Here is an 8088-nt window from a genome sequence, read left to right on the forward strand (position 1 = left end):
GATTGTGAATATTATAGATGGCACCATCTATTAAAACATTTTTAAAGTTTTATAGATGGATGTTATAACCAGGAAATTGTTGGCAATATTTGTCTGTGGTAATCCTCTTCTTCCAGCCACCACCACAGCATCCATGTGTGGAATCATTGGTTACAGTAAGTGGAGAAGTTTTGAATGCTGTGGATAAGTTCACGTACCTTGGTCATGTACGTTCCAGGGATGTGCAATTGATAATGAGGTTGATTCATGCATTGCCAGAGTTAGCTCAGTGTTTGGGAGGCTCTGAAAGAAAATATGGGAGAGAAGAGGTATTAGACTGACTACCAGAGTGAACATCTACAGAGCCATGTGGTGACCTTATTGCTATATACCTGTAAAACCTGGACAGTACACCAATGCCATGCCAGGAAACTTATTCACTTCCATTTGAATCATCTTAGGAAAATTCTGAAGATCACCTGGTAGGATAAATTACCAGACTGAATTACCAGATCATCTGGCAGGATAAATTACCAGACCCACTGAAGTCCTTTCTTGAACTAAACTGCCAAGCATTTAAACTGCACTTCAGAAAGTGCAACTCCAATGGGCTGACCATGTTGTTCAAATGTAAAATGTAGATTTGCCAAAAAGACTGTTTTATGGAGAACTCTCGGAGAGCAAGCATTCACATGGTAGTCAGAAGAAGCAAATATGAACACTCTCAAGGTCTCTTTTAAGAACTTTGGAATTGATTGTGTGATATGGGAAACACTGACACAAGACTGCTCATCATGGCATGCCCAAATCAGAGAAGGTTCTGTGTTCTATGACCAAAGCCGAACTGAAGTAGCTTAAAAGAAACACAAGATGCTCCAATTTAGAGAATTCACCTCAAATGTTCACATGGACTATTTGCATCTGACGTGATAGAACATTCTGAGCTCATACTGGTCTGATCAGACACAGCTGGACACACTGAAGCTTGACTAGCATAGTGATGCCATTTTGGTCCTCTTCAAGAGCAAAGGACAACAACCAGTTGGATTTTCAATCATGGTTTGAGGTTTATATTTATAGTACAGTAATTTGTTATCTGTTAATTCAGGAAGGACGACAAGCTTCTCATGTATGATGCTAACCACTTGATCATGGTTTTGGGAAGGTGCTTTATTTTACAACCTGCAGTGATATACTGCACAGTTTCCAGTCTAGATTTTTTTAAGCATTACCTCTCTGTAATTTTTGGTAGAATGATCTGGTCTTGTAAACAAAATCTGCATGACTCTGTCATATGATCAATAACTCTTTGATGATATAATGGTTCTCCTGCTGGTGATAATGATGATACGTGTAAAATCCTTTGAAAACCTTAGAGCATTATATCATTGTTAGGTAACATTTTCATTTTTTCTTACCTTGTACCTTTCTAACACCATCAAAATTTATCTATTTATTCCATTGCCTACTCAAAGTGACAGTAAGAGTGGCTCATGAGAGTTTAGGGATTATATATAAATCTAACTCATTTACTAAGTAACTACTCTGTGTTCAGCACTCTGCTAGGTTCTGGGGATTCAAACACAAAGAATGAAACACTCCTTATTTGTTAGGAGCTTGTATTTTAATGGGAAAGATAGCAAGTACATACATGTGTGTATACATATATATGCTATACATGTGTATATGTAAAATATATATGTGTGTAGATATATACATATGTATAAATGTATATGTGTATGTAGATGTGTGTGAGTATTGGAAGCTATGTGGTGTGGTAGATAGAGTGCTGGTGCTAGAGTCAGGAAGACCTGAGTTCGAATCTGGCCTCAAACACTAGTTGTGTGATTCTGGGCAAGTGACTTAATCCTGTTTGTCTCAGTTTCTTCATCTGTAAAATGAACTGGAGAAAGAAATAGTAAACCACTCCAGTTACTTTGTCAAGAAAACCATAAATGGGCTCATGAAGAGTTCAGTATGACTGAACAACAGCAAAATATATGTACATGGGTACAAAATAAATATTAAATTAATAAATACAAAGTATTTCAGCACAAAGTAGTTTGTCAAAGAGCATTATGACAATCCTGCCAAAGGAGATGCAAATATAATAATTGAAATAAATCTCTTAAGGAGTTAAATTCAAATGGGGGAGACAATGAATGCATGTAAAAGTAGAATAAACAGAAATAAATATATTGTGGTTGAATATAAGAGCAGATGGAGCCATCTAGAAAATTTCATGTAAAAGGTAGCATTGGGGTACCATCTTGAAAGAAGAAGGGGATTCCATAAGGCAGAGGTAGAGAGTCAGAGCAGCACAGGCAGAGAAACAAGGTTAAAGCATACAGGTGGAAGATTATGTTCTTGTTCATCCTTATTCTTGAAGAGGACCAATGGTATCAGGAGGGTGATGTCTTGACTTGCAAATGAATTGGATTTAAGTGAGGCAGGGCTGTGCAAAGTCATTAGCCTCATTCTCTCCTCCAGAGTCATTGGAGTCCAATGCCAAGACACAGGCCAAGACAAGTGGCAATAGCCCCAGATGCAGTGGGAGATCATGGCCTTTTTAAGCCAAGATCTTTCCCAGGTCTCAATTTGTCTGAGGTAATACCCATTCAATGGTTAAAAACTAGATAAGAATTGAGGCAAAACATGACCTAGTTTGACTTCACAAAAGAATCAATCTGGGAGGAGAAGACCCTCAGATGGAAGATTGAGACTCATGTGTAAAGAACAGAAGGAAAGCTAGTTTGGCCAGATCAGTGTATGGAAAAGACACACTGGTAAAATAGTTGAAGAAATTATTTTTGTAGAGGAGAATTTTTTCTACTAACCCTAAAATCCTACCCCACAAGTGGCTTTGTATACTGTCTGCATGTAAGGTTAGCCATCAATCCATGGAATAGGTTATTTCATGAAATAATGGGTTTCCCATCTCTGGAAGTGTTCAAGCAAGACTAGATGACTATTTCTCAGGATAATGAGGAGTGGATTCTTGTGTCATGTACAGGATTGGACTAGACTTTATATTTCTTCAGTGTTTTCGGTACAAATCAAGTGAGAAAATGTGTACTTTGCAAGCCTTAGAAGCATTATGTAAATATGCACTGTTTTTATTATGGATTTTCTGGTTCTGGATTCCAAGGTTCCATAATTCTAGATTCTATCTCTACTTTAATGGGGAGATCAGTGGAGCAGGGGCAAGCAAGAAGACTCACAAAGCAAGAACTAATGGATAGGAATCAGAATCATTTTAAGGAAACACTATCAGATAGTATAGCAATGACCCAATATAGCTGGGAGGCTCAGTAGCCCCACTTTTGGGGTCCACAGTTGACTACGATTTTTCTTTAAGGAAATTTCTCTCACCTGAACAAGTAATGATTCTCTAAGTGAGCTGAAGTTTATACTTTATTGATTGGTTACAACACACTTCCATATTAATTCTTAAGGCACTTTTGTAGTAGAAGTTGTATTTCTGTGGTATTTGCCTTTGGATGGAATGTGGCTATGGACCCACAAGTTTGAAGGAGCAAAGGTCCTTGTAAGTGAGACTTCAGTTAAAGAAATCTGGCATTCACTGCAGGTGTATGTCTTTCTTGTAAGGTCTACTTCTTGGGCACCATTGTTATACCTACACATGCATAGCGCTGCCTCATTGGATGGGGTCATAGAGAAGCTGTGAAACTTCTAGTAAGTTACGTGGTATATTGAACTTCCAGTGCAACTAAACTCAATGCCATTAAAAAAATGACTAAGCATTTACTATGGGTTAAGGGCTAAGCACAATACCAAAGTAGTAAGTAAGTGGATAGGACACAATAATAATGAACTATAATAGTTCATAATAAACTATAATAAAAATAATATATTTGACTACAGAGTAAAAAAAAGACCTGAGTTTAAATCCCAACTCTGCTATCTGACTACCCATATAGCCTTAGTTTTCTCATTTGTAAAATAAAGAGGCTAAATTAGATGATCTCAAAGGTCTCTCCCAGGTATGAATCCTGTGATTCTACATTCAGCACATCAAGAGTAACAAAGTGCTACAAAATCAGAATGGAAAAAGGCTTAATGGATGGTTTGCCATTTGATCTAGGTTTTGAAAGATGGGTTAAAATTTTAATAGGCAGAGACATGAAGGAGAGCTTCCAATCATATGGAATGACATGAGTAAAGGCAAGGTGGTAGAAAAGGTATGTACCGGCAGTTCAATTGGGAGTGTAGAGTACAGAAAAAGTACAGTGAGAGATAAGGCTGAAAAGGGAGTCTGGGGTCAGATTATGAAAGGTCCAGTAATGTCAGGCAAAAGAAATACAGCTTTATTTAGTAGACAACAGTGAATTCACTGAAGTGTTTTGATCAAAGGAATGATTAGATGCAATTATTGAGAAGATTATTTTGACAAATATAGAGAAAAAACTAGAGGAAGAAGATACTAAGGGCAAAGAGACTAGTTAAAAGTCTATTTTTATACAGGAGAACCTTTCCTGCTACTCCTCAAACCTTACCATGTAGATGGTTTTGTATATCATCTACATGTAAAGTCAGTCATCAGTCTGTGGGATAGGGTATTTCATGAGCTAGTGAGTTTCATTACTAGGCACATGCTAAAAGGAAACCACAGAGAGATAGAAAGAAAGCATACCCTTGTTTGTTGTACATCTTTTGTCTTCAAAGAGATCCAATAACATCATGCGTGATATCTCAATGTGCCCATGCATTGGATTTAAGTGAGGCAGAGTGGCACAAAGTAGTCAGCTTCATTCTCTCTGAATCACCAAAGTCCAGTGGCAGGAAAAAAGTCAAGATGACCAGTGATGGCGCAGGATGCCATGGATGACCTTGGCATCTTCTATGCTTGATCAATCTTTAAGCACTCCATAGAACCTGCTTCAGCTGCCTTCATGGCCAATGGAACAAATTATTCTCATCCTCCCTTTCCACCAGGGAAAATCTTCACATGCTTGAGGTAGACATCTCCCTAACTAACCAATAGTTCTGAGGTTTTTTGAGCACTCTTAACTTGGTTTAGCCTGTCTCCTGAAGTAGTTTTACTGGGGTGTGTATTGCACATGATATAGCTTCTTGGAGCTACAGGGAAGAGTTGGGTGAAAATGGTAATAGATTGGTTTAGCATTAAAAGTATGAATTAACTTGAGTAATACTATAATTTTTATTATATTGACACAGCCTAGTCATAATTACTTATTATTCCTTCAGCTCTTTAAGCGGTTTTAAAATAGATTTTAATAATAAATTTCTTCAAAGAGCACTTTGTAATTGCGTCTACACAAGTCTTTTCTGGGCTTTGATAGATTGATTTCCAGATGTTTGATGCATTTTATGTATATATTTGGAATATATATATATATAATTTATATATTTGGAATGGAATTTCCCTTGCTATTATTTTTTGTATTTTGTTATTATTATATATAATTATATAGAAATGCAGTTGATTTTTGAGGGCTTATTTTGTAGCCTGCAACTTTGCTGAAGCTAGTATCTCAATTAGTATCTTTGCTGATTTTCTAGGATTTTCCAAATATTTCATCATATCTTCCACACATAGGGATAGTTTTATCTCCTCTCTACCTAACTTGATGTGTTTAATTTCTTTCTCTTATCTTATTGCTGTTAATAGCATTTCTATAAGTATATCAAATAATAGTGAGGAGTATGAGCATGCTTAATTCATTCATATTATTGGAAAAAGTATCCTCATTACATATGATATTTGCTTTTGGTTTTATATAAATGCTCTTAGGATACTGAAAAATAAAAAGGTCCCTCTATGGGGTTTTAGAATAAATGAATATGTATTTTGTCAAAAATTTTTTCTGCTTCTATTGAAATAATCATGTATTTTTGTTATTTTGGTTTTTAATATGATTAATTATGTAGAATGTTCACTTAATGTTGAACCATGCTTGTTTCTATGGTATAAATCCAACCTGGTCATGATGAATGATTTCTTGGATAAATCACTGTAGTCTGACAGGATTTTGTTTAAAATTTAGAGTCAATTATTGATATTGGCCTGTAGTTTTCCTTCTGGATTTTATTCTTTCCTCATTTAGGTATTAGGACTCTAGATCTCTCAAAAAAAAGGGGGGGGGGAGTATCCTGGCAGAGCATTTTCTCTGTTTTTGAGAATAAGTTTTGGGGTATTGCTAAAAATTGTACTTTAAAAATTTGAAAGAACTTTCCAGTGAATCTATCAAGATTCATACTTTATTTTTTGGTTTTTGTTTTTATTTTTTCATTGTAGTTCCTTTATAGCTAGTGCAATTTCCTTTTCTGTTATTTAAGTACTGAATTTAGTCTTCTTTGATAGTTTGGGTGCTTTAAATTTTTGAAAGGATCCCTCTATTATTTGGATATGTATGTGTGTGTGTGGGGGGGGGTTCTCAGTTTTGATAACATATAACTATGTATAATACATTCTGATTATTCTTTTCATTTCTTCTATCTTTATTGTGATTTTACCTTGTTCATTTGCTAATTTGCAAACTGAATTGTTTTACCCTCCTCTTTTCAGTTAGATGAGCTAAAGGCTTAGCAATTTTTTTAATTAATCTTCTCAAAGAATCAGTTTTTAGTCTTATCATTTCTATGAATTGGTTTTTTCTTTCCAATTAATCAGTTTCTCCTCATTTAACATCTCCTCCCTTGTGCTTATTTTAGGTTTCTTCATTTGTTGGTTTTATAGTTTTAAAATTCATATTCAGTTCATTAATCTTCTCTTTTTCTAACTTTGTTTGCAGTTTTAGAAACATAATTCTCCCCCCTAAGAACTGCTTTATCTACATCACAGAAATTTTGGTATGTTGGTTTATCATTATCATTTTTTTCACATAATTATTAATTGTTTCTATGATTTGTTCTTTGACCCACTCTTTACTTAAGATTTCATTGTTTAGTCTCCAGTTGGTTCTACATCTTCCTTTTCCCTGAACCAATAACTACATTTTTTATTGTATTATGGTTGATTAAGAATGTATCAACAGTTTCTGCCTTTTTGTATTTGTTTGCAATGACCAATTTTTTTATAAGTTCCATGTGGGACTGAGAAATATGTATATTTTTCTGCTGTTCCATTTAGAATTTAGCATAAAACTTTTAGCTCTAGATTCTTCAGGAATTGGTTGAGCTTCATATTTTCCTTTTTAAAAAAATCTTTCTCTTAAACTTACTCAAAACTGATAGGATATTGAAGTCTCCTGACTATTCCTTCTCTTAACTCAGTGTTTCCTTTATGAATTTGGAGCATATATGTTTATTATTGATATTGGTTTATTTTTTATGGTTCCTTTTAACATACTATAATTTTATTTTTGAATGTTAGTCTTTGCTTCATCAGATGGTATTATTGAAATTCTTGTTCTTTTTGGATTTGCTTCAATGAGCAATATTTTCCCCATCCCCTCAGTTTATTTTTTTTATGTCTTTGTTTTACATCACACACACGCACACACACGCACACACAAGCACAAATATATATATACATATGCAACAGATTGGAGGGTTTGTTTTCTTGTGCAATCACTTTTTTATTTCATTGGATTATTTAATCCACTCAGAGTTAAAGCTACAATAGTTAAGTTTATATTTCCTCTGTTTGTCTCTAATACAGTTTTTTTCAAAGCATGATTTTTCCCCTTTTCTGCTATAAGCACAGTACTGTCTCTTCAGTTACTTTAGCCCTATTTCCACTAGTTCTCATCCCTAAGCATTCTTTCCCATTTACCATCACACTCTCTCTCTTTGGAGTTTGTTATTTCCTTTTTCTTTCCTGTTTTGATCTGTTCATTGAAGTCTACTCCTCTTTTTTTCCCCTCTTAGGTAGATTCCTTATTTCTGTTCTCCCTTTCAACTTACCTTGCTAATTAGCTTTATACTTTAAAATGTCCACACATACCCTTTCCAGAGAATATTTCTTTCATTCACTCTCTTCATTATCCATCCTCTCTGTCTAGATTCTCCCTCCCCTCCCTCATGACTCCTATACTTATCTTGCTTCTATTCTTCATATTTTTCCAGGAATCAAAACTTTCAAAGTATCCTTTGCTGGGGGGGGGGGGGGGGCATTTTTAAGCA

The 8088-nt window shown here is 35.0% G+C and overlaps 1 long non-coding RNA gene across 1 annotated transcript in view; it reads left to right on the top strand.

Moving 5' to 3' along the window:
• LOC140518575 (uncharacterized) overlaps positions 1-6813 on the top strand; it is a 52644-nt gene extending 45831 nt beyond the window's left edge. The window contains exon 3 of the long non-coding RNA XR_011971958.1: positions 6756-6813. This is a non-coding gene — a long non-coding RNA (uncharacterized lncRNA). The remainder of the gene's footprint in view (positions 1-6755) is intronic.
• The last annotated feature ends 1275 nt before the right edge of the window (positions 6814-8088 follow it).

The sequence above is a fragment of the Notamacropus eugenii genome, chromosome 1, assembly GCF_028372415.1.
Source record: "Notamacropus eugenii isolate mMacEug1 chromosome 1, mMacEug1.pri_v2, whole genome shotgun sequence".
Classification (NCBI taxonomy): Eukaryota; Metazoa; Chordata; class Mammalia; order Diprotodontia; family Macropodidae; genus Notamacropus; species Notamacropus eugenii.